The 27,312-nt window shown below is 39.2% G+C and overlaps 1 pseudogene; it reads left to right on the top strand.

The window, feature by feature from the left end:
• Nucleotides 1-637: 637 nt before the first annotated feature.
• LOC112933278 (18S rRNA (guanine-N(7))-methyltransferase-like) lies at nucleotides 638-24,208 on the top strand (annotated as a pseudogene).
• The last annotated feature ends 3,104 nt before the right edge of the window (nucleotides 24,209-27,312 follow it).

Here is a 27,312-nt window from a genome sequence, read left to right as displayed (position 1 = left end):
TTGCTTTGAGTTTAGAGTAGAAATGATACTCTTGTTTTGAGCAGTATATTTTACATAAAGAGAAATGTAAAACACTATTGTCATCAAATTTTTAATATGGAATTCAAGACTTGTGAAAATGAGACACAATTTTTTAAATGGAGGGAAATCTCAGAAAATCTGGGTCTTATATGAATGCCTTCTGTTCACAGTAGTCCATGATATGGCTGTCAGTAAACTCAAAGAGCACCTGTAGTTCCTATCAGTCACTGCCATAGAGGAAATGTTTTCTTGAGCCATGTGCAAGGCCCTGAAGAGGGGAAGCTGCAGACATAAATCAAATAGAACTTATACTATGGTGGAGGAGGAATTATGCTTATGCAGTTGCCATGGGACATGGTCTATAGTGATACACAGTGAACCACTATAGAAAAAGTGGACTGGAGCACCCCAAGGGGAGAGATTGTATGTTACCATTACAGCTGATGACTCATGATGTAAATCTACAGAATGAATGTAATGCAATTAAGACAAAAAGGTGGTACAGTGAGGGAGAGGTGCCCTGAGGCATGTGTGAGTTACCAGAGTTAGGAGGGCTTTTCTATGTACTTAGGTGTTAGAGTTCAGTGTGGTGCTTGAGGCCAAGGGTGGAGATAGGATGTCATGGGAGCAGGGTACTGAAGCACAGGGGAGGCCAACTGCAGAGGGCCTTGTGTTAGGTGGTAGAGTCCAGCCTAGACACAGAAAAGTGCTACATGAAGCACTGCAGGCTTCTGAGCAAGAGGATTTAGGAAATGCCTTCAGGTAAACAAAATAACTTTTACAAGCCAATTCTTGGTTCCTCTTTCTCCTCCAGCCAGGTAAGGCAGAGACCTCCTGGAAAAGGTGGCATTGGGGGAGGTACTGTGGTAATGAGAAGAGAAGATGAACAGGAGACTAAGAGAAACAGAGACAAGTAAGACAAGCAAGATTTAGCCTCTGTCCTCTTCCAGGCTTTCTTTCAAGCCCACGTTTCATTCTTCAGCATCCACACTGGGGCTACAAGAAGACTGAAACAGAAATGACCTTTCCTTAGACAAAAGCAGCCTCTAGGGGCTCAGGACATCAGTAGAATCATATACTAAGCAAGAACCTCTCATCTTCATCCTCCTCAGTTCTAAGCAAGAACCTCTCATCTTCATCCTCCTCCTTAAGTTCCTCTGATGGGGGATGGAAAAATGTTTTAAAATACAAAAATGTCTACTGACGCAGGGTCAAATTAAAGCATCTCACTAATGCCACATACAGGAGTTGCTCACCATGATCTTCCTGAGCCACTGACACTTTCAAAAACTCAGGTTATGGGAATGGAGGGAACAAATAAAAAAAGGGGCACATGGCATGAGAAATAAAGAGGTTGGGAAGGGTCATTGGAGAGGGAAGAAAAAAAATAAAATATAAAATCAGGGGGGCTGTTGACTTCTCTGGGTAGGACAAACCCTACATTTTCATTTTTGGAAAATAAAGCACTTGACACATTAAGGAAGCTATATTAGGCCACAATACAAGGTCTTCTCTTTAGAGTTGTATCAGTATCAAATGTCAAGTTCGTCTTCTGGCACTTATGCATAGCAAGTCATTAAACGAGGAGATATCACACAACTACATATGCTATAATAATGAATATCATTTTTTATTGAGACAGTGTCATCTTGGCATATTATCTTCCACTTTTGTTCATGGGGAAAAAAGTAAACATTCACCCAGTCTTAGAATTAAAATACCTTTTAATATATTAGAAATGTATTATTTAAAGGAAGTTAATTTTTGTTATGGATACTAGGAAGCAAAGATCTATGGAAGAAACACAGCATGTGGAAAAAGTGTGTGTGTTGAAATTCCTTATCTCCTACCTTGTGTGTGACATGAGCCTAGTGCTATGGACACTTCTGAGTCTCTGAAGCTTCACACATAGAGTGGTGGCATCAGTCTTAGAGGATTTACATTATGGTGGCATAAATTAAAGAGAGAATTCAGGGAAAACTGTTTCATGGTCACCTAGTTAATTCTCAAGAAAAATTAGATACTCTGGCCCTTCATACATACTAACAAGGTCCTTTAAACTACTAATAAAATTAAGAAGAAGGCAAAATGCCTACAATCTCACATTTTTAAATAATCCATGTGGATAAATTTTGTAATGAAAACATCTCATGGTCAAGTTTGGAAAATCCAAATAATATAGAAAAATAAAAGTGTAAAGAAAACTGTCCTCTCACATTCCAAGTGCTGTGGTCCAAAGTCACCAAGACAACAGACTCACATAATTCCCTTTAGACCAATTTTTAAAATGCATTTATCAGTGTATACTTGTTTATGAATATAAAGATAATCATCATTCATATTTATATAATAGCTAATAGTGTACATGTATAATGATTTTTGTTTATTGTGCTTAGTAACACATGCTAGAGATCTTTCCATAATAATGTATGTATATATCCTCTTCATATATTTTAATGGTTATAAAAGAGCCTATTGTAATATTTATTTAGATTTTTAAATACATTTTGACTATTGTTTGTTTACTGTTGTTTGTTTAATAGTAAACAGAGCTGTGCAGAACATTCTAGTCCTAACAATTTGGCCAACTTTTCCTGGTACAAATCAAAAGATTGGAATCACTGAATCTAAGCACTCAGCTTTTTTTTTTAATTTTCCGCTGAAGAGAAATAATAATTTACACAACTTTCTAGTACCGACATTACCAAATTAAAATTTTTGCCATTTGAATAGATGAGAAAGTTTATCTCATTTCATTTAAGTATCTTTGTTTAGAGTATGTTTTAAGAGTATGAATGTCCTTCTTGATGCTTCCAGAACAATTTGCAGAACTGACCCCCCAAAGCAGCTGGTACCTCTGAACATCTCACTGAGTCCAGGATCACACCACCTTTACATGGATCTTGAAGTCAGAGAGATGCCTCCATGCTTGATAACTTAAGGAAATCACCATTCAAGTTAAGATCTAGATCAGAGATAGCCATCACCTTTGTAATTTTTGGTCTTGGCAACTAACATCCTCTTTTTAGTATTTTCTTTTTGCAGTGTGGCTATGTAGGATAAGATATGTGGTGATGTAAGATATTAGGATATGTGGGGTGTCTGTGTGTTGTGTGACTTCCTTCTTATATTTTAAATGATCCAGGGTCTCCTTATGGTTTTTCAATTGATTACTTGGTCATCTGTCTCTCTGCCACAGAGAAAGCATCACATGCAGAATTTTAGCTGCTTAGTCTCTTCAACACTGGCATATGCCTTGGAAGAACCAAACCACCATATTTGCTATATATTCTAACAGTGAACCATATTTGCATACTTACCATTTGGGTCATGGTACATTTTATTTTTGAAATTCACGGAGTTATGTTTTTATATGTAATGTTTAGTTTGACCTTAATATTCATAAGTAAAGTCAGTTCATACATTTCCATTATTGTTGCTCTCTTTGTAAATTTTTGAGCCTCATAGTTAAAATAGTTAAGTATCATCAAACGGTGATCCCTTAAAAACTCCCCCTACTCCTAGCTTGGCATCAATTTCTCTTTATCCTTCACTTATTTTTGCTGCTACACTTCAGTACTCACTTGTCCATCCTTTTATATTTTACTTTTCTGAGTCACACTGTTTTAGATATTTCTTACATGTAATATGCATTGGGCATTACTCTTTGATGCAATCTGAGCCTTTAATGCTTTCAAGAGATTAAAATTTATGTCATTTTTCTATTGAACTAGCAGAATCAGTCCCCCTAGTATCCTTTTATGTAATTTTCTTCCTTTTAGTATTTTCTGTCTTTTTGCAATGTGGCTAATGTAGATTTTAGGATATGTGGTGTGTGTGTGTATGTATGTGTGTGTGATTTCCATCTTATATTTTAAAAGATCTAGAGTCTCCTTATGGTTTTTAAGTGATTACACTTACTTTTTATAGTACACTTACCTCTCTGGGTCATTTTTTTACAACCTATATTGAGTGTCTTTTACCGCAGGTGAAAAAATAAGAACCTTGCATCTCTTGTCACCTCCTCTGTTCCTTCTAGCTTTCCATATTTACTTTTGTTGTTGTTATTAACATGTTCTTATTATTATCTCTTCCACTGTTGTACTCTGCAACTTCCTTTATCCCTTTCTAAGGTGCATCTAAATTAAGTAGAAGCTATTAACAGAGTATTTAAAAAATATATAAGGACATTTGCACAGTCTTTCACAACTTCCTTAATCACCCACCTCCAGGTTGTGTTTTCATCATATTTATTTGCTTTTATGTTGTCAGAGTTCCTAGTATTTACTTTCTGCAACTACATTCCCGAAAGACACTTGGTCTTCATTTTATATTTAAATGAATTCAGCATTCACCTTTAGTACTGTTTCCATGCTTTCCTTCTTCATATGCAGTCATATCTCTGCCATTTTGTCGTCAAGTTCTTTTCACAAGAATATTTCATGTTTCTTTTCAATTAAAAAAAATGGCCAAAAGATATGCCTGAACAACATACAAAACATATGAACATAGCTGTTCATAATATGTTTTTAAAATTGTTTGTATTTCCTTGGTGTTGGTAGTGATCTCTCCTTTCTCATTCATGATTTTATTAATTTGAGTCTTCTCTCTCTTCTTTTTAATAAGGCTGGCTAATAGTTTATCGATCTTATTATTTCTTTCAAAGAACCAACTCCTGGTTTTGTTGATCTGTTCCACAGTTCTTCTGGTCTCGATTTCGTTGAGTTCTGCTCGAATCTTTATTAACTCTCTTCTTCTGCTGGGTGTAGGATCTATTTGCTGTTTTTTCTCTAGCTCCTTTAGGTGTAAGGTGAGCTTTTGTATTTGAGTTCTTTCCAGTGTTTGGAAGGATGCTTGTATTGCAATGTATTTCCCCCACAGGACTGTTTTTGCTGCATCCCAAAGATTTTAAACGGTTGTATCTTCATTCTCATTAGTTTCCATGAATCTTTTTAATTCTTCCTTAATTTCCTGGTTGACCCTTTCATCTGTTAACAAGGTGGTCCTTAACCTCCACGTGTTTGAGGTCCTTCCAAACTTCTTGTTGTGATTTAGTTCTAATTTCAAGGCATTATGGTCTGAGAATATGCAGGGGACGATCCCAATCTTTTGGTATCAGTTCAGACCCGATTTGTGACCCAGTATGTGGTCTATTCTGGAGAAAGTTCCATGTGCACTTGAGAAGAATGTGTATTCAGTTGAGTTTGGATGTAAAGTTCTGTAAATACCTGTGAAATCCATCTGGTCCAGTGTATCATTTAAAGCTCTTGTTTCTTTGGAGATGTTGTGTTTAGAAGACCTATAGAGTGTAGAAAATGCTAGATTGAAGTCACCAAGTAAAAGTGTGTTATTATCTAAGTATGTCTTAATTTTGCTTATTAATTGATTGACATATTTGGCAGCTCCCACACTCAGGGCATATATATTGAGGACTGTTAAGTCCTCTTGTTGGATAGATCCTTTAAGTATGATATAGTGTCCCTCTTCATCTCTCACTACTGTCTTCGGGGTAAATTTTAGTTTATCTGATATAAGGATGACTACCCCTGCTTTCTTGTGAGGACCATTTGATTTTTTTTTAAAGGAATCCAACTTGGTTTCCTTTTTTTATTATAATTTATTTATGATAGTCACAGAGAGAGAGAGAGAGAGAGAGAGAGAGAGGCAGAGACACAGGCAGAGAGAAGCAGGCTCCACGCACCGGGAGCCGGATGGGGGATTCGATCCCGGGTCTCCAGGATCACGCCCTGGGCCAAAGGCAGGCACAAACCGCTGTGCCACCCAGGGATCCCCTTGAGGACCATTTGAATGGTAAATGGTTCTCCAACCTTTTATTTTCAGGTTGTAGGTTTCCTTCTGTCTTAAATGAATCTCTTGTAGACAGTAAATAGATGGGTCCTGCTTTTTTATCCAGTTTGAAACCTTGCACCTTTTGATGGGGTCATTAATCCCATTCATGTTCAGAGTTACTATTGACAGATATGAGTTTAGTGTCATCATGATATCTATTCAGTCCCTGTTTTTGTGGATTGTTCCATTGGACTTCTTCTTAAAGGGGAATTTTGAGAGTCCCCCTTAAAATTTCTTGCAGTGCTGGTTTAGAGGTCACTTATTCTTTCAGTTCCTGCCTGTCTTGGAAGCTCTTTATCTCTCCTTCCATTCTGAATGAGAGCCTTGCTGGATAAAGTATTCTTGGTTGCACGTTTTTCTCCTTTCGGACCCTGAATATATCCTGCCAGCCCTTTCTGGCCTGCCAGGTCTCTGTGGAGAGGTCTGCTGTGACCCTAATACTCCTCCCCATAAAAGTCAGGGATTTCTTGTCTCTTGCTGCTTTAAGGATCTTCTCTTTATCTTTGGAATTTGCAAGCTTAACTATTAAATGTCGAGGGGTTGAATGGTTTTTATTGATTTTAGGGGGGATCTCTCTATTTCCTGGATCTGAATGCCTGTTTCCCTTCCCAGATTAGGAAAGTTTTCAGCTATGATTTCCTCAAATACATATTCTGGCCCTCTGGCCCTTTCGGTGCCCTCGGGAACCCCAATTAAACGTAGGTTTTTCTTCCTCAGGCTGTCATTTATTGCCCTTAATCTATCCTCATGGTCTTTTAATTGTTTGTCTCTTTTTTCCTCAGTTTCCCTCTTTGCCATCCACTTGTCTTCTATGTCACTCACTGGTTCTTCCACCTCGTTAACCCTCGTCGTTAGGACTTCTAGTTTGGATTGCATCTCATTCAGTTGATTTTTAATTTCTGCCTGATTAGATCTAAATTCTGCAATCCTGAAGTCTCTTGAGTCCTTTATGCTTTAATCTAGAGCCACCAGTAGCTTTATAATAGTGCTTCTGAATTGGCTTTCTGACACTGAATTGTAATCCAAATTTTGTAACTGTGGGAGAGAGGACGGTTTCTGATTCTTTCTTTTGAGGTGAGGTTTTCCTTCTAGTCATTTTGCTCAGTGTAACGTGGCCAAAAACAAGTTGTGTTGGGAAAAGGGGAAAAAGAGAGAAGAGAAAGAAGGAAAGAAAAGGAAAAAAAGAAAAAAGAAAAAAGGAAGAAAAAAAGAAGAAAAAGAGAAAAAAGAAAGAAAGGAAAAAAGGGGTGGGGCAAGCAAACAAATCAAAAAGCAAAAAAAAAAAAAAAACAAAATAAAACAAAACAAAAAACAAAACAAAACAAAAACAAAAACAAACACAAACACAAGGGGGAGTATCCTCTGATTCTGTATACTGTAAATCCTCGACTTCCCCTGGAACTTTCCAGTGCTGCTTGGTCAACAATTTGTTTTTTCCCTGTCCATCTAGCTGGTCTTCTGGGGGATGGGCCTGTTGTGCTGATTCTCAGGTGTTAGCACTTGGGGGAGCTGCTCTGCCCCTGCCTGGTGCAGGGCTCAGTGGGGGTTGTTCACCCCGTGAGGCCCCAGGAGGAACAACCGCAGTGGCGGGGGCAGGTCTGCAGCCCTGGAGTCAGCTCCCGCAGTAGCTCCGGGGCTCTCCGTCTGCAGGGCCTGGGGGCTCCGGGGCGGGGCCGCTGATCTGCTCAGCTCGGGGCAGGAGCGTCCTCGCTGTCCTGGGCCCTCCCGGCCTCTGCCTGTCCCGGGGGAGGCCGGATCCTGGGCTGTGTCCCCGCGCCCTGTGCTCCCCGTCTGCGCTGTTGGATTCGCGCTCCCGCCCCGCAGCCCCCTCCGCGGAGCCGCCGCCCGAGCCCCTCCGAGCTGCTCCGGGTCCCGCTGTGCGCGCTGCAGCCCTTAGGGAGCTCGGCGCACTCCCCCGGGGCGCAGGTGCCTGTTAGTATCCCCGGGAGCCCAAGGGCATCCCCGCCCTCCTGGGTCCTGCTCTAACTCCCTGCGGGCCCCTTTCCGCGGGGAAGGTTGGTGCAGCTCCTGCTCCTCCGGGACGGGGCTCTCCTGTCCTGGGGACACTCGCCCCGTCCTCAGCCCGGCTCCTCGCGGGGCCCCTCCCCCTTGGAGGCCTTTTGTTTCCTTATTTCTTTTTCCCCTTCTTCCTGCCTTGATAGAAGCGGGAACTCTTCTCACTGTAGCATTCCAGCTGGTCTCTCTTTAAATCTCAGGCGGAATTCGTAGATTTTTGGATGATTTGAAGGTTATCTAGGTAATTTGGTGGGGACAGGTGACTTGGGGACCCTACTCTTCCGCCGTCTTGCCCCTCCTCCTCAGAGAAATAAAATTTTATATTGTTTTTAACCAATATATATATATATATATTTTTTAAGATTTTATTTATTTATTAATGATAGACAGAGAGAGAGAGAGAGAGAGAGAGAGAGAGGCAGAGGGAGAAGCAGGCTCCTTGCCGGGAGCCCAACGCTGGACTCGATTTCGCGATTCCAGGATCATGTCCTGGGCCAAAGGCAGGCGCTAAACTGCTGAGCCACCCAGGGATCCCCTGTTTTTAACCAATATTATTCGGATATTTCTGTTATGCGCATTGGAATCTATTTTAATTGACAAGCCTACTACATTGGAAAAGATTTTTTTAAATGTGTTGGCAGGAGTGTGGGGTAATAGGAAAACTCCTACGTGGTTAGTTAGAGTAAAAGTCAGTGAGAAATTTTGTACTATATATGCAAAACTCACAGATGCAATGATTTCACTCTCAAGAAAATGGTGTGATGAGTTATGATATTTCCATACAATTAAATATTCTGAGGACAATTTCAGTGTATACCAATTTTTAAGTGCCCTAAAATGAACATTCTGAACAGTGTTTTATGTAGTATAGAATGTCTCTGTTTAGAAACACACAAATAAGATTAAGAATGTGAGAGAAAGAAAGAGATAAAGGTGAGAGAGAGATGCCTCTCTCCCAGGAGAAAATATAAATAAAAATAAATGTAAGTCTAAGGGGAAAATTACGAAAGCCATACTTAAGTAAACATGAAAAAATGAGGAATTCTGGAGGGCAATTATGTACATTTATGGATATAATTATGTATACATTATGTATACATTATTTGGAATGGTCAGTTATTTGGAATGTGACCTCAGTTATTTTTTTTAAGATTTTCTCTATTTATTTGACAGAAAAAGCAAGAGTGAGAGAGAGAGACAGACAGAGACAGAGACTGAGAGAGAGACAGAGAGTATGAGGTGGGGGTGCAGATGGGAGAGGGAGGAGCAGATTCCCTGCTGAGCAGGAACTCCCACGCAGGCTCCATCCCAGGACCCTGGAATCATGACCTGAGCTGAAAGCAGACACTTAATGGACTCTGCTCCATAAGTGTAAAGTTTTCTTAACAGGATTGGAATGCCATAGTCAAACAGGAATAGAAATGGTCTATAGCCTCACCACTCCCTTTTTCCCCTAACTCTAAATACTAGTATACACCCTGAGTAGTAAAATGGATGAACTCAGACAAGTCATCAATGTTGTAAAAATCTGTGAAGATTTTCCTTCATAGTGTTTTGAAACACTGAAAATATGCATCAAGACCAGAGTGTATGGATCATAAAAGGGAAGCAGGGCTGGAAGAAATTCAATCTGAGTTCAGCTCTAGAACAGCACTATAAAAGAGAGGAGTGGTTCCCAGTAACAGGCTTAGAAGCTGTGTTCCTTGTCCATTCTCCTTTCCTGTATAACAGAGGAGGAGGAACTCCTGTCATGGAGCTCAAGACCCAGGATCTGGGCCCTCAGAGAGGCTTTGAATTTTGAACACTTGATCACTAGAAGAATGGCCATGTGAAATCACAGAAGAGAGAGAATCCAATTCGGTGACTTCCAGGCTCTTGAGTATCTCCATGCCAGAAAAGAATTATTCATAATCAGGGGGTTAAATTCCAAACACAGGGTAGATGCCCACACAGAAAACCACAGGGAAATCCTCATGTTGTACTGTTTAGTGGACACCCAGGAATTACAAGTGTTGGTGAGGATATGGGGAAAAAAGGACCCTTGTGCACTGTTGGTGGGAGTGTAAATTGATGCAGCCACTGTGGAAAACAGTATGGAGGTTTCCTCCAAAATTAAAACAAATAAAGCTACTATATGATCCAGTAATTCCACAACTGGGTATTTGCCCAAAGAAAATGACAACACTAATTTGAAAAAATATATGCACCATTCTGCTTGTTTGCTTATTGCAGTATTATTTACAATAGTGAAGATATAGAAGCAGCCCAAATACCCATCCATACATGAATGAATAATGATGTGATACATGCATGCACACATACACACATATGCACACTAGATATCAGCCATAAAAAGGTTGAGATCTTGTCATTTGCAACCACATGGATGGATATAGAGAGTATAATGCTAAGGGGAATAAATCAGAGAAAAATAAATACCGTATAATTGCACTCATATGTGGAATTTAAGAAACAAACCAAAAAAAAAAAAAAGAGACAAACAAAAAACCCGACTCTTTAAACTCACAGAGAACAAACTGGGTCACCAGAGGGAGGTGGGTAGGGAAATGAGTGAAATAGGTGATAGCTAAGGGTACCCTTAGCTGATGAGCACTGAGAAATGTATAGAATTGTTGAATCACCATATTGTACACCCCAAACTAACATACACCGTTTATTAATTATACTTCAATTAAAAAAGGAATCAACATTCCCTTTTCTGTTCCACTTATTACTAACCTCTTACTAGCCTCTTCTGCAAGTGTGTGATTTTTGACTTCCTTGATTCCTTTCTTGACTGCTGTTAATCATATTCAAGGACATTTTCCACCAGCTTCATTGGAACAAAACCAAGATAAGCATCATCTTCCTCACATTAAGCACAAACTATAAAGATACAATTTTAATATCTTCCTTGGAGTATAAAAAAGTAGAAAAAAAGACATTTGATAAACATTTCTAAATTACTACCTACGAACACTATATAGATTTATATTCGTACTGATTCTACATAAGTGTGTAAATTTTCTTTGCTTTCATCAACAGAGGTTATGATTACTTTTAAATTTTTTCCAGTGTGACAGGAAAGGGTCATATGATATACATTTATTTGATTAAAAGTGAAGTTTAAAGTTTTGTTATTGACCGTTTATAGTTTGTCTCTTGTGATATGTCTCTTCCTGTCTTTAAACCAATTTTCATCTTTGTGTTCATTTTTCTTCTTGATTTAGTTGTAATTGTACTTTGTGTATGAAAGATATTGACCATGGGCCATAGTTTTTAATGAAAAATAATTTCTCATGTTTTCATAAAGTTTTTTTTTATTTGCAATAACATTCTAGGGTCTCCCCAGTATTATCCAATTCACCCAATCTCTGATTAAATACTGGAGTGTTATCTCTTGGGGAAAGAATATCTATTCTATTCTAGGCATCTTGGAATAATACCATAGTTTGGAAGGAGGCAGTAGACAATTTGGGGGATTAAAGTCAATGATTCTAACTCTTTAACAAATGAGAATTTGAGATAAAATTGTATGACTATTTGTGTATATATTTGTAAAATAAGAACCAAATCCTTGTTTTTCCTTATATATAGTCCTTACTCATTTCTTGACTTGACTTTACGATGAAAGTTGATACATGTTTAAATAATTTTTAAATGAATGAATAAGTAAGTAAATAGGTAATAGAATTTTCCTCACTGATAACTTTCTCTTTTTTAAGGTTTTATTTATTTATTTGAGAGAGAGATTGAGAGAGAGATCACGCACGAGCAGGGGGGAAGGGCAGAGGGAGAAGGGAGGGCTGAACAGGGAACCTGACACTGGACCCTATTCCCAGGAACCCCAGATCATGACCTGAGCCAAGGTGGACGCTCAACTGACTGAGCCACCCAGACGCTCACACTGATAACTTTCAAGGCAGTGTGATCACTAGCCTTACTAGCTATTTTTGCCTTCTTCCATGATAGACAGATTTAGTTCTGCATATTTTTTTTAGAAATCTGCAACTAACAAGTTTCAATAAAATATTTTGGATCTTATAAATATTGAATCAAAGAGCTTTCCCTTTCTGAGAAATGTATCTGGATGATTATAGGCATTCTCTTATTTTGTTTATCACTTATCATAAGTTTATAGGACATAAATAAACAGTAGTCTGACTGTACTGCCTGGTTCTGAAATGCAAGCTCAAATAATAATTCCCTTATTAGATAAAAATAAAAGTCTTATTGACTATAAATTGTACTACTGGGTAATTTTAAATGTCAAAGTTAATAAATACATCATTTATGATATCATAGAGGGGTACATTTTAAGGTTTGGGAGAGCAAGACCTGGGAAGATGCATAACATTGTGAAAGAAACACAGTGGGTCACTCTAGGCTGGGATGACCTGGGGTCTACAATATAGGGAACCCTAAATACTCAAGAGTGCACATCAAGGGCCAAAGAGTGACAGATATGAGTATGGAACTGATGAGCACATCACTACTTTAGGGTTGAAGATTATGGAGTTAAGGGAGAAGCTCTGAGATGTCACTGGAAAAGCATATAGACTTTGCAGTCAGACATTCACAGGCTATAGTCCTGGCTATGCTCACCTGGGTGATCATAAGTGGGTTACTTATCCTCTAGGATCTTCAATTTTCTTATCTGTGAAATTATAACAATGAAGCCCATCTCATAGAATTGTTTAAAAGACATGTCCTTGCATTGCATCCGGCTTTTTTACATTCACTCTGGTTCTGCTGTAATAACCCATATTACTCAGTTATAAACTGGTAGCACCTTGCCTCAGCTCTGCACAGCACAATCTCTAACATCCCTTATCACTATCATCTGACATAGAGTCACAGGGACCTTCCAGACTCTCACATATGCATACCCTACAAGTCCTATCAGAACACTTGATCAATGGGGCACAGGAGTTAGTGGATAAATGCTCTCTTCTTAAGGCCCTTGAGATAGAAAAATTGGATGTCTGTTCTTTATGGTTTCTCAGAAGATCTTGAGGGTCTGACCTGCCTTTCCTTTCCTGCTTCACACTCCTAAGTCTCTCACTCTTGTTCCCTCTGATGACTTCCTAGACTTTATCATTGGCCCCTTTCTCAATCTCAGTGTCTAGGAGGAACTTAGGTTAAGAAAAGTCTCTAGTCAAGCATATGCTAAATGACTTTGAACATTAATATCCTAATTTTGGATCCCTCCATTCTTTTGTTGTTGCTGCTTTTTGGTTTTTGGGCCCTCCACCCCCATTCTTTAAAAACAAACAAACAAAAAAAAACCTCATATCCCACCTAGGCTAACATATTCTGCTTTAGAATTGTGGTTTATTAAGTGCTTGATGGGAACCACTAACTATCCTCTCTAGTTTTAATCCCTTCCAGAACAGGTAACCCATCAAATGGCATTTTTCTCTATATGTATTAAAAGTCAGCATCAGGCACTTAGAAATCAGAAGGTAAGCTTACCATTTATGTATTGATTCACTCACACTCAGTAAATCATTTAATTTCTGCTGAGTATCCCATGTTCTGGAGGTATGTAAGGACACAAAAATGCCATGTCTATCCTAACCTAAATCTTTCTCAAAAATTGTTTTGTATTTTTTCTCATACAAAAAAATCTAAGACTATTAATGTAACTCAGAACACCAGAAAAGTTACCAAAATCAGCTTCCCTTGCTAGGTGTGGCCAATCTCCCCCAGGCACAAATGTGTGCCATGACAATTTCCCTAGGTCTCTCAACACAACTCTCCTTATGCATTAGAAAGATAGGCTCAAAAAAAAAAAAAAAAAAAGATAGGCTCATATGACTGATTCTCCAAGTAGACTGTGACCAATTCAAGGGGAAATATCATGATTTATTTACCTCTACATCAACATTCAGAAATTGGTAGCAATCAAAATATCATGTTGACTGGTCATCAGTTTATTCATAGGAGCTCTCTGAAGGATATTCCACTTAAGTATACCTTGCTTTACTCCCCTTCTCAATGGTCATATAACATTTAAGGTGGTCTTTCTAAAATGCATATCTACTCATGGTTATTTTCCTGCTTAAAACTTCAATGGGTTCCCATAATTTTTATGATAAAATTTAAGCCCTTTAAGATGGTTTATGACATTCTTTGTGAAATGGCCTTCACAGCTTCATCTCTTGCTATTTTTTTTTTTCAAATCCCCTTTCTGCACCAGAGAACTGTATTATGAAAGTCCTATGAGTAACTATCATTATCTTAATTGAAATACGACTGTGTGTGGACATTCATATGGGATGACAATATAAAAGAATGAAGGCTAGATTAAATTGGGCAAGCTCTTTAGTAGAAACTCTGAGAGTATGACTTAAACCAATCAGCAGAGAAAGTCACAGTAGGACCTAGAACAAGGGAGCAAGAGCTGAATCAGTGGCCTTTCAAGTGTTACCATGGACTAGAATCACCTGGAGGGCCTGACCTCCACCCCTGTCCCCCAGGTTTCTGACTCAGCAATAACATGAGCAAGCTCCCAGGTGGTAGTGATGCTCTATACTCTGAGGACCACTCATCGAGAATATGCAGAGAAATATCTGAGGAAGATTCACCCCACAGATAGGCAAGATCTAGAAAAGGAAAAGACAGAAAGGGAGAGGCTGGGCTTGAGGTTTTACAGAGGGATTGAACACAATCATTGTATAAAGCAACTATTAGTCACAATAGGGTGGTGGCAGGGAGAGGACGAAAAGTTTGGATCCAAAAGGCATTGTAGAAGGATTGGCATAATATGGAGATACTTGAGTTGGAAATGGCTTATTAAGAGAAAACAGATGTCAAATTGGCCCAACATAATTCCAAGGATATGAGTAACCCTATTTCATACATCCAACAAGTATTAGTGACTGCTTACTATGTGTCCTGGTAATTCTAAAACCCTGGGAAATGAAAGCGATGGGATATAGGCTTCGTTATTAAGAAGACATGAACCTTTGCCTTTTTCTGTGCCACACTCATCTATGTGCTAGATGTTTCTTATGCACTGACTCATTTCAATTTAACAGCCATGCTGTGAGTTGGGTAGTTAGTTTCATCTTAATTTGTGAGTTTTCTTTCATGGAGTTCAGTTTTAAATGTCAGAACGATTCCCTGCAAGCAGTCAAGATGAATGATGCAATCAAAGCAGCAGATGCCTGGAAATGATTCCAAAGTGGTGATTTTTGTGCCCCACCCCTCCCTGTCACCTCAAATGTCCTACACCTAGCTTCTGCCTGTCCAGTTTTATCGCAGTGCTGCTCTCCATATGTCTGACATCAAAGGAACAGTCTTTCTGAAATCCCACAGTGCCCAGTTTGTGTGTTTTATGTGCACCACAGCTTTCTCAACCATGGCTATTTATAAGCTTGCACATCTCGGTGATAGTTAAGAAATCCCTCCTTCATAACCTATTTTTGCACCCTGTGTAAAGAAAAGTATGCAGACAGCACATGATAAAATGAATTAACTTTCCCCACAAGAGATAATTGAGGGTGTGGCAATATTTATTCACCAATTTCATTTACTTCACTAAAATTTAATAATAAAAATAATACCCTCTTCCCAAGAAGTATACTCTTCAGTAAGAGATTATATGTATGAATTTTAACATTAGCAGGTTTTTTTCAGTTTATAATGTTAATTGGACTATTGACGGTAATAGTAACTATAGCAGCATCAAATCCTGTATGTTTAGTGAGTCACACTTGTTATTCCCAGTGTGAATGCAAAATTAAGTATCAGAAACACATTTTTTAGTAGGTGATATTATTTTTCCAGCCACTAGCATATCACATTTCACAGGTTTGGAAATCTGGTTGGTATTATGTTCCTCTTTCTCAGAAGTGTGTTTTGAACATGTTTCGTAGAATCTGATAGACTGTCAAAATGTTCAAGGGATTAACACATGTTTAGAAGTTGTGACCCAATCTATTTCGCTGCTTTCACTTTTTTAGGGGACCAAAAGATTTTGAGATGGGAAGAAAAAATATTGCTCTGTTCAAAGCCTACTATTGACCGACAGTGCAACATTTTGTTTGAATCATTTTGGGGCTATTTTTTGAAAGCCAGCCACCAAGCAGAACATACTCTCTAGTTGAATTTCAGAGTGTAGTATAAAACACCTAACTTCTGGGATCCCTGGTTGGCGCAGCGGTTTGGCGCCTGCCTTTGGGCCAGGGCGCGATCCTGGACACTCGGGATCGAATCCCACGTCAGGCTCCCGGTGCATGGAGCCTGCTTCTCCCTCTGCCTATGTCTCTGCCTTTCTCTTTCTCTCACTGTGTGCCTATCATAAATAAATAAAATTAAATTAAAAAAAAAATAAAACACCTAACTTCTTTTTAATTTCCCAGTGTAAACTACTGCAAGGAATCTCCATAGCAAGTAGTACCACTGCTAAGGAATATTAACCCCTGTCTGTATATTAAAAAGTTTGGTTACCCTGAAAGCCTGCCCCAGGTCCTGTGGCAGACACAGCAGTCAGAACCAATACCTGCCTGCTACCAGCGCTTGTACATAATATTGGGGAACACAACAAATGCCCATCTGCCACAATAGGATGATCACAGTCAAATACCTCACATGCCTGGGACACAAATACAGGTTATTTTTTTTTTTATTCATTCATACCCTTTTATTGTTCTTCCTTTCTCAAATCCTCATTTTCTTTTTTTTCCTTCTTTGTCTTCCAATTCTCAACCTTTCTATTTTCTTCACACCTCCTACTATAAGTATCTTCCCAAGTATAAATTCTATTATTAATCTTTCCACTCATCTACCTTTTTATCAAAGTTTTTTTTTCACCCAATGAGACATTCTCACTCAAAATGATATGCCTAGACCAAATCACAAGAGGGGACAGGAGCTATCTCTAGTAGCTGCCCAAGGGCATGAGCTGGGCAGTAATAGCTCATTGTATTTGTGATTTCTAAAGTGCACTGGCAAATATCATACTGTAAGGTTTCCTAAGCCAATTCAGGAATGGCTGGGTTAAAGTATTGGAAAAGCCAGTGAATATTGTTAGAAAAGCTGGTTGCATGATCAGATTTCTACTTAGAAAATTCATTACATTAGCAATGTTCAAATAAATTAGGAGTATGGTAGTGACACAGAGGAATATATTAGGACACTATTTAAAATATTTTTTTCATAAAAGAGGAAAGAAGAGTCAAGTTTCTGAACTTTGACCATTGGTGGTCAGGATGAGGGGGTAGGAGACATAAGTTGCTATTGGTTGGTATGGGTGGGTGGACATTAAACCTATACTGGAGGTTCACTGAGGCAACAATATGATTGAAATGAGTGTAAAAGTAGGGAGAAGGGATTTTTAGGCATCCATAGACTCATAGTGAGAGATGACACTAGGCATCGTTCCCCCAAACAAGCATAAACTATATTTATGCCATATGAACAAGGCCACTCTTGGGACTCTATTTTGTAGTTACTCTACAACCACAAAAATAGTGAAGTATCGCCCTGGTCCAACTAACAGGAGTGGCTACTCTCTTTAATCATCCTGCTTTCTGGTAAAGCTCACCAGGGTACCCAATCACTGACTTGCCTTCTGACAGACACAGTTCAGAACTATTTCCCTTGGTGACTCTAGTGTGAACTCTCCTGAGCCACAGTAAACTAAACAAATCTAATTTTACTTGGCTACAAGTGTATTCCTTGCAGCCTGGTCTTCGTCTGATAGTCATCAATAAAAACATCCAGTCGGAGATTCTTGACACTTTGTAGGATATATGGACAAAGAGCTCATCTGAGATGGCTCAACTGAAGATACAGATTTTGAAGTTATCAATATACAGGTGACCCTTGCCGCCAAGGGATCTAATGATATTTCCCATAGAAAGAATCTAGAGAAAAGGGGCCTGACAGGATCCTAGGAGTCCCAGATATTTCAGCAATGAATAAGGTGGAGAGGTGATCAAAAAGAATTCTGAAGAATGTTCAATGTCAGAAATGCTAGAAAAAAGAATGTTTTAGGAAAGAGGGAGTCCTTCATGAAATGCCAAATGATACAGAAATAGTTGAGGAAAATAAGAACTGAAATATATTCAATCAATAAGCTAATTGGACCAGCTCAGCTAATGGAGAAAATGATTATGACCAAAATGAGTCATTTAAAGGCTTTATTTGAATTGGCATAGTGTTGTGGGGCAAGAAACAAATAACTGTTTGTATGTTCTTATTACATGAATAAACAGTCAGATATGTATCTAAGGCTGACTGGAGTAGCCATGACTTAATAGATGCTCCAGATTTCAAAGCCAAAGTCTTACAAGGGGTCTGGCATCTGCACTACCTGATTTTCCTGGCATAGACACTGTGACTTTAAAAGGCAATTATTAAAAAAATTAAAAAATAAAAAATAAATAAAATAAAAAAAAATAAATAAAAGGCAATTACATAAAGTCAAACAGGTTATTTGTGACAAGTCTTAACCCCTTATCATAATAGCAGGAGTAGGTTCAGGCCAATCCTGTGTCACTTTATAAGAATGAAAGTATTTATGATAATTAGAGCCTCTGAGATGTGCTAAGACCTACCTACAACAATGTTTTGCATAGATTGTCTTTAATCTTCAGAACATCCAGGAAAGTAGGAGGTTTTTTTTTTGTTTTATTTTGTTTCATTTCCCCAGTTCTTATGGCAAGACATGAAAGTCTGTAGAAGTTAAGAAACTTGCCCAAATTTACATGTTTAGGCAATTGGAATTTGACGTTAAATCTGTCCTTTTTCCTTTGTGCCTTACTGGAAGGGAAAGGAAGATGTGGATGGATCCTGCAATGCAGATACTGAGCTACCGGTGTGAGGACCCTAACTGGTTTGGAGAATGCCATCTTTTAAGGAATGAGAGTAGGTTGCCGGATGTCAACAGAATAAGATACCCTATGTGACATCAGTGCAAATGTCCTGAGTGCATGATCCATTTCTTAGTCATTCTTATCTCATCAGCACTGAGTGCAGTGTCTGACACAGAATAGATACTCACTTTATTAATTAATCTAATTTAACTGAGGGACTCAACCTAGCTGCAGCACTAGGAAATGACTTTTCATTTCATTCAATTCTTGCTAAAGTTGACCCAATGAAAAAAATTAAAATAATTTTTTCCTACCTCTAGAGTTAATTAATGCCAAAGTGCAATTCAATCCAAAGCAAGGATTCTAGTTAAATGTCAACATTCTTGGAAAGATTGATTGTTGAGATTTGCTGAACCCCCTGAGAATACTGATTATTAAATCTAGTCTCAGACTAGATTTGAAAGTGTTTGACCCTTTTCAGGGACTCACAGTGTTGAGCTCTCCTTGAGTCTCCTCAGATTTAAATCAAGAAGAAAGGTAGTGCTGTGTGTAACAGAATTGGGAAGGCTCTGCTTGAATCCCATCTCCATGAGTGCTACTGAACTCGGGACCTAGCTACTGCTCTCTGAAATCCATCACTGTACCACTGCCACCCTTCCCATTAGCTGCTCCCATCCAGCGACTGAGAACATGGACACATCTTCCTGGGAGACATGTGACTTCTTTGACAGTGGCTTTGGTTCAATGACCTTTTGACACCTTGCTTAGAACTGCAAGAAAGTCTGAGACACTTCCACTCTATCTTCCTTCTGCCCTTCCTTCTCTCTTTTGCTCTAGATCAGAATGCATCATGTTCTGAGGCTCTCCAGACCTTTCTGGTCCTGACTATATTGTCTCTCACAGGCATTTTCCTAAGAAACTTCTCATAGGTTTAATCCCATCTTGGCATCCACTTCTCAGGGGACTTTGAACTAGCACATGGAGCATCTCTGATACCCGGTGCACATCTTGCCTCTTTATCTTCCCAGATACATTGTCACTTATCCTCTCTTAAGATATCATTACAGAGACTCACACTTCTCTGAAGGAGTGTCATTCCATTATTGCATACATCTAATTGCCCCAATATTACTCTTCAAGTCCAAATTGCTTTCTCTCTGTGACTTCTACTTATTGAATATACAGTTTTCTTCTCTCTCTCCCTCTTTTTTTCACCTGTATTTATCTAGTGGGGCCCTCTCATATGTCCTGACCTGGGCTGACTTTACATACACTATCTCATTTAATATATGGCCTGTGAAGCCTGTTGGTTCATTGGTCTTATAGGTGGGGGAAAAAAGCCTGAAGCTCTCAAAGGTTATGGATTTGGTCAAAGGACATATAGTATGTAAGTGGCAGAATCCAATTTCAAAGCTAGATCTGTGTCCTTCAAAGACTGGTTAACCTTGCATCTAGATTCAGTTTTGATTCCTGATGCTAACGTTCCAAATGCCCAACGAGCAGGGATTCCCAGAGAGTCTGCTCATTGTCCCTTGCATGGAAATGTAACCTCTAAGAGGAGACTGACCATGTTATATTGGAATAACTATGTCATATATTAAAATAATTGGGAATCTGCCTATTGCTACTAAACACTCATAAGCCAAGAGAAGTCAACAGATGGTTGGAGAAAATTTAAGGAGTAGTCCCAGATAAAGAATAATGGGAGTCACTGAACATCCAGAGAGTGACTTGCTCTGAAAGGCAAAATAACCGAAAAAGATGCCTCCTTGCAAGAATTACAGTTATTCATTCCATAAATATTTATTGAATATCAATCCCTGCACTAAATTTAGTTTGAAGTTTTCGAAATCTATCCATGGACCAAACAAGATAAAAGTTTCTGCCCTATTGAGTCTTATATTTCTAACTGGGGAGAGGACAACAGATAATTTTGAAAAAAAAAATATTAGATAAAATATGTGGACAAGTTAGATAGTGTAAGTACTCAGGAAAAAAAAAATGAATTGGGGAATGGAGAAGCCCATGTCAGGGGTTGAGGATTTGCAGATATTGAAGATGCTCACTGAAACAAGATAATTAATCATTGTGATGAGACAAGGACTGAAGAAAATGTCAGAGGTTAAGTATTCACAGATGTTCACTCTTTCTTGTCTCCTAGGAGTGAAAGAGCAAGGTAGCTAGTAGAACTACATGATCAATAAACAAAGAAAGGGCACAGAACTCTCTGAGGAAATGGAATGAAGACAAGGAGAGAAACTGGCACAGCAGAAGAAAGGGGGGAGAGAAAGACAGAACAGAGAGTTAATGCAAAAAAATTGAATAGTTGCTTTAAATTGCAAGACTCTAGAAGAAGAAAGGGATAAGAAAGGTGTGCAGTTTTCCAGAGTCATGTGCTGTGAACCTCCACTTCTGTATTCCCAAGAACAGTTGAGTAAAAGCCACTGAAAGATGAATTCATTACGTGTAGTTGTATCATTTACAGAGAGGGTTCTAACAGGAATTCAACAAAAGCCCCAGCATTCACAACCTCTACCCCTGTCTTCAATGAAACTATCCCATTAAGTCCACACCATTGCATCTAGACTCAATGCACATGATGTTTTCATTCACAGCTGCTTGATTCCTGTGTCTTTCTTAGGCAGCCCTATTCTCAATCCTGGAATCCCAGTGTCTTCATTGAGGTGCCCCTCATACCTCAATACTAAAAAGTTCAAGGGTTGCCACCCCTTAGAGACAGAAGAATGTTTGGGACCAAGTGAAAGCCTATATCTCTGGCTCTGGGGGTTTTGTGTGGAAGCATGTGGTGATTCTCTAACTTTAGTGGCTTAGGATGAAAGTTCCTGGGCTTTAAAAGAGAAATCACAATCCAACAGAAGGGCATCCTGTGCTGTACAAGTGGATTTGAATTTAGGAATGAACCCCTGATGCACAAATTTGTATCTTAATCCTTATGGAAACCAGGATCCTTAAAGCTAAAAATGGTGCCTGTTTGGTCAGAAGTCACCAAACCCACTGCCTCTTGGTTCACCTGCACGCCCCCAGAAGCCATCAGGCTAAAGGCCTCACTCTAGATACCTGTCCTTGAGCCCATAACTGGCCACCACCCAACACTCTGGCCACCATTTATTAGGTTACAAGGTAATCAGTTATAAACAAGTAAAGAGAAATCAACAGAACTATGTCTTGTAAATAGACTAAGGGGACTTCAATGGTCATCACCATAGTGAAACCTCTGCCAGATACTTCATGCCTGATCAGCCCATGGCACAGCATGTCTGATCTTAGGTCCTGACTCAGGATTGCCTCCTCAAGTTTACAGTCAAAAGTCAAGATTTTAAAAAATAGGTTCATTGCTATATAATTGATACATAATAAACTGAATATATTTAAAACACATAATTTAATAAGTTTTGGTATATAAATACTCAGTGAAACTCTCACCACAACCAAAATAGTGAATGTATTAATCACCCATAGAAGCATCTGCCTGCCCCCTGTCTCTTTCCTGGTCCACCTTCCAGGCAACCACTGCTTTGCTTTCTGACACAAAAAAATTGAATTTCTAGAGTTTAATATAAATAAGTCACATAATGTGTACTCTTTATTACCTAATTTCTTTCACTCAGCATAATTATTTTGAGATTCATCCTTGCTGTTTGTATTAGTCATTCATTATTTTCTTATTGTTGAATACTATTCCATTGTATAGACACATTGAACTTTGTTCATCCTTTAACTTCTGAATGATCATTGGGTTTTGGTTATTAAAAATAAAGCTGCTATGAATACTCCCCAAAAGGTTTTTTTTTATATAAACATATGTTTTCAGGCAGCCCCAGTGGCTCAGAGGTTTAGCACTGCCTTCAACCCGGGGTGTGATCCTAGAGTCCCAGGACCAAGTCCCACATCGGGCTCCCTGCATGGAGTCTGCTTCTCCCTCTGCCTGTGTCTCTGCCCCTCTCTCTCTCTCTCTCTCTGTGTGTGTGTGTGTGTCTCTCATGAACAAATGAATAAAATCTTAAAAAAATAAAAAACATATATTTTCATTTTTCTTGAGTAAATTCCAAGGAGTACAATTGCTGGATCAAATGATAGGCATATGTTTAACATTTGTGGACACTGAAAAATATTTCCTAGAACAGTTGGACCATTTTAGAAGCCTACCTAGACTGTGAGTCACTGTTCTTCCTCATCAGCATCAACATCTAGTACAGTAAGTCTTTTTCATTTTAGCCTTTCTGATAGTTGTGTAGTGGGATGACCTTGTAGTTTTAATTTGCATTTTTCTCATGACTTAGTATGTTAAGCATATTTTTATGTTTTCTACTATATGAATATTTTTTGGAGAAGTGCCCATTCAAATCTTTTGCTTATTTTTTATTTGATTATTTTCTTATAATTGAGTTTTGAGAGTTATTATAGTCTGAATACAAGTCTTTTATGAAGTATTTTCTCCACATCCATAGCTTGTCTTTTTATTCTCTTCACAGTATTTTACAAATGGTAGTGTTTTCTTTTAATTTTTATTTAAATTCAATTTGCCAACATATAGTGTAACACCGAGTGCTCATCCCATCAAGTGCCCTCCTTAGTGCCCATCACCCAGCTACCCCATCCTCCCACGCACCTCCCCTTGTCAACGATTATCCTTCTCCGATTGACTTATTTCACTCAGCATAACACCCTCCAGTTCCACCCATGTAGAAGCAAATGGTGGATATTTGTCCTTTCTGATTGCTGAGTAATATCCCATTATATATATATATATATATATATATATATATATATAATGAGAAATACGTGAGCAACTCACGAATGATTGATGTCCAGACCAAGATGGCTGGACGAGCATTGGAGCTCCTTTGTCTGCCCAAGGGTCAGCCCTGTTGCCTGTTGGATATTGGCTGTGGTTCGGGCTGAGTGGAGATTATCTCTCCGATGAAGGGCACTGCTGGGTGGGCATCGGCATCAGCCCTGCCATGCTGCATGCAGCCTTGGACCCAGACACTGAGGGAGACCTGCTTCTGGGGGACATGGGCCAGGGCATCCCCTTCAAACCAGGCTCCTTTGATGCTTGTGTCAGCATTTCCGCTATACAGTGGCTCTGTGCTGGTTCGTGGAGGCCGGGCCGTCCTGCAGCTGTACCTGGAGGACTCCGAGCAGTTGGAGCTGATTACGACCCAGGCCACCAAGGCTGGCTGCACTGGTGGCGGGGGGTGGACTTCCCCAATAGTGCCAAAGCAAAGAAGTTCTACCTCTGCTTGTTTTCTGGGCCTTCGACCTTTATGCCCAAGCCCCTGAACGAGAGTAACGAGAGTAACGAGGAAGAGGAGGTCCAGGAGGCCGCAGTCACAGGAGACAGGGTCCCCTACAGGATGGCGCGGCGGGGCGGTGAGGGGGTGCTGGGAGGGAGCGCCGGAGGGAGGCGGCAGGGCAAGGAGGTCGGACCTGACACCCAGGACCGTCGCCGCAGGCGCAAGCCCCGCTTCTAGGTGGTTGCTCAGGCTGCACGCAGTTGTTACAGGCGAGCAGTTTTCTCTGTTGAAGAGCCTACATCCATCAGGTGACAAAAATATTGTTTTAGAAAAGTTTTCATGTTCTAACAGTTTCTCTTCACTTAACAAAAGTTTTAATAGCATCTTATTTTGTTCTAAAAGCAATAAACCACTTCCTGGGGGGGGGGGGGGGTGGCGGGGAAGCAGCCTCCTAGAAGGCCTGGGAAAGCCACTCTCTGCAGAGGTGGAGGGAGTGAACACTCAGACTCTTCCTGAGCATTTGACACTCCTCCCTCGCTTTCCCCTAAGCGTTCCCAGCCCAGGCCAAGGGTGGCCCTTGGTGCAGAGGTGACCAGGCCCTGTTTGAACCAATGAAGAGGCAGAGCTCAGAGCCCTGGGGTGAAATGCCCTAGGTCGTTCGGCCAGCCTAGTCTTCCATCTAGCAACAGATGAACTTTGTAAAACATTTGTTTTGTTCATCTAACCAGCCATCCAACCTTCCCATCTACCCAGTAAATATCACTGGGGCATGCACATCTCCATGTGCTGCAGGTTTGGGCAGCTCACCTGAGAAGGATTCATGAACAGTGGCTTGCCAAGGCTATCATTGAGAAAGCCCGCTGAGTACCCGGAGGAAACACCCCAAGAGAGTATCCTTTATGGAAATCTGGAGGCACCTATAGGCCATGAAGTGGCAAATGAGCTCCTCCAGCCTCCGTGTGACACCACGCATCCTCACTGCAAGTCTGGGGCTGGCTCCCTGGACCCATGGAGGATGTATAAAAAACTTCTTTCAGCCTTCATGAATGAGGATGACCAGTTTAAAAAAAAAAAGAAAAAAAATATATATGACATCCTTATACATTCATCTGTCAAAGGACATTGAGGCCTCTTCCACAGTTTGGCTATTGTGGACATTGCTGCTATGAACATTGGGGTGCAGGTGTCCCAATGCTCCACTACATTAGTATCTTTGGGGTAAATTCCCAGTAGTGCAATTGCTGGGTTATAGGGTAGCTCTATTTTTAACTCTTTGAGAAACCTCCACAGTTTTCCAGAGTGGATGTACCAATTCACATTCCCACCAACAGTACAAGAGTGTTCCCTTTCTCTACATCTTCACCAGCATCTGTTGTTTCCTGTCTTGTTAATTCTAGCCATTCTGACTGGTGTGAGGTGGTATCTCATTGTGCTTTTGATTTGTATTTCCCTGATGGCAAGTGATGTAGAGCCAAAGAGTAGTTTTCAATGTTTATAAAGTCCCATTGATAACTCGGTAAAAATTTTAGTTTATGGTAGTGCCTTTGGTGTACTAAGAAATCTTTGCCTAATCCAGGATCATAAAGTTTTTCTTTTACATTTCTTCTTGGAATGTTATAATTTTAGGCTTAATATTTTAGGTATATGATTCATTTTCAGTTAATGTTTATATGTGGTGTGAGGTATAGATCATTTTTTGGTTTGGGGCGTTTTGTTTTTGAATAAACACATTAACAATATTAACGTCCATTTCATGAATCCTGCATATCTCTTCATTTATTAAGATCTTCTAGAACTCCTTTTAGTAGTATTTCATTATCTTCAGTGTATAAATCTTTTATATTTTTGCAAATTTATCCTTAAGCATTTCACATTTTTAGTGCTACTGTAAATGACATTTTTATTTCAATCTTTGATTATTCATTGTTAGTACATATAACTACAATTGGTTTTCACATTGATCTTGTATTTTGCAATATGGCTAAACTTTCTTATAAGACCTAATAGCTTTTCTGTATCTTTTATTGGATTTTCTACATAGAGATCATACCAACATCAAATAAAAAGTTTTACTTTTTTCTTTCCAGTTTGAATGTCCTTTATTCCCTCCCAGCCCCACCTTTATACTGGCTAGAATGACGAGTACAGTGCTGAATAAAATGTAGAAAGCAGATAGCCTTGTGTTGATCCTGGTATCATGGGAAATTTTCAGTCTGCTAAATATGATAGCTGTGGGTGTTTTGTAAATGCCTTTTCTCAAGTTGAGGAAGTGTTTTGTATTCGTAGTTTGCTGAGTTTTTAGCCTGTTTCTCAGGTGCACTGCCTTCCATTGACTACTAACCAGTGTCTTATAAATATACTTAAAAAATATATTTGGCCTTTGATTGGTATTTTAGCTAAGAGAACAAATCCACTCCCCATCTTGACCAAAAGCAGAAGTCCAAAAAACTTTTTTGAAAGATGAGAAAATGAACATGAAATTGAATTTCATACCGTTGGATTTCATGATAATTATTGTTGCTGTCACTGTTCCTTCTGGTTCATAGAAGTCCAGAGTTTCCAAGCAGAGTTGCAAAGATGGTTTGGTGGATTTGACAAATGTTCTGGTGGTGCTCTGCTAATGAATCACAGTGCTCAGCCCTACTACTTTCTATGTGTATGACCTTGGAAGTTGCCTAACTTCTGTAAGCTGCAGGTTTCTTATCTGTAAAATAGGGATGATCATAAGGAATGACTAAGATTATAAACAGGAATCATCTAACACAGTATCTAACACAGGGTAAATATTTAATAATTGATAATTTGTGTTATTTAAAAATACCTTGAATTAAAAGGCCAGTAATAGAACTTGTGCTGGCTGAGTCACTTTTTCACTTCTTATGTACAGTTAGTCAATTAATTACTCTGGGTTTTGGTTTTACATATTGCTATATGTATACATAGGTAGATATAGATATAAATACAGATACAGATATTATTTAATCTTCAAATGCCATTGTTAAATGAGACAGGTTTTAGTTTGAGGGCTCAGAAATCTCTGGAAAATTGGGCTCCAAAATAGTGTGAGATGACATACCTCATAATTTAAGCTCATATTTTCTTTCCTCAAATTCTATCACTGGCCAAACTCCCAGAGCATGAAGTGGGCCCTAGTCTTCCATTTTCCTTGCACAAATAGCCCTGCAATGCCTAGAAAAGTACACCAGATACAGAACAAAGAAAGCTGGATTATAATTCTAGACACTGATCCTTTTCTGATCTGTGGTCTCATTTCTCTTCTTTCTCAAATGAAGATGTTGAATTAGGCCCTTCCATGTATTCAAACATGTTATTGTGTTTCT

Source organism: Vulpes vulpes, chromosome 11, assembly GCF_048418805.1.
Source record: "Vulpes vulpes isolate BD-2025 chromosome 11, VulVul3, whole genome shotgun sequence".
In the NCBI taxonomy this organism is placed as follows: domain Eukaryota; kingdom Metazoa; phylum Chordata; class Mammalia; order Carnivora; family Canidae; genus Vulpes; species Vulpes vulpes.
Note: the sequence above shows the minus strand (reverse complement) of the source record. Positions and strands in the feature narration are given on the sequence as shown.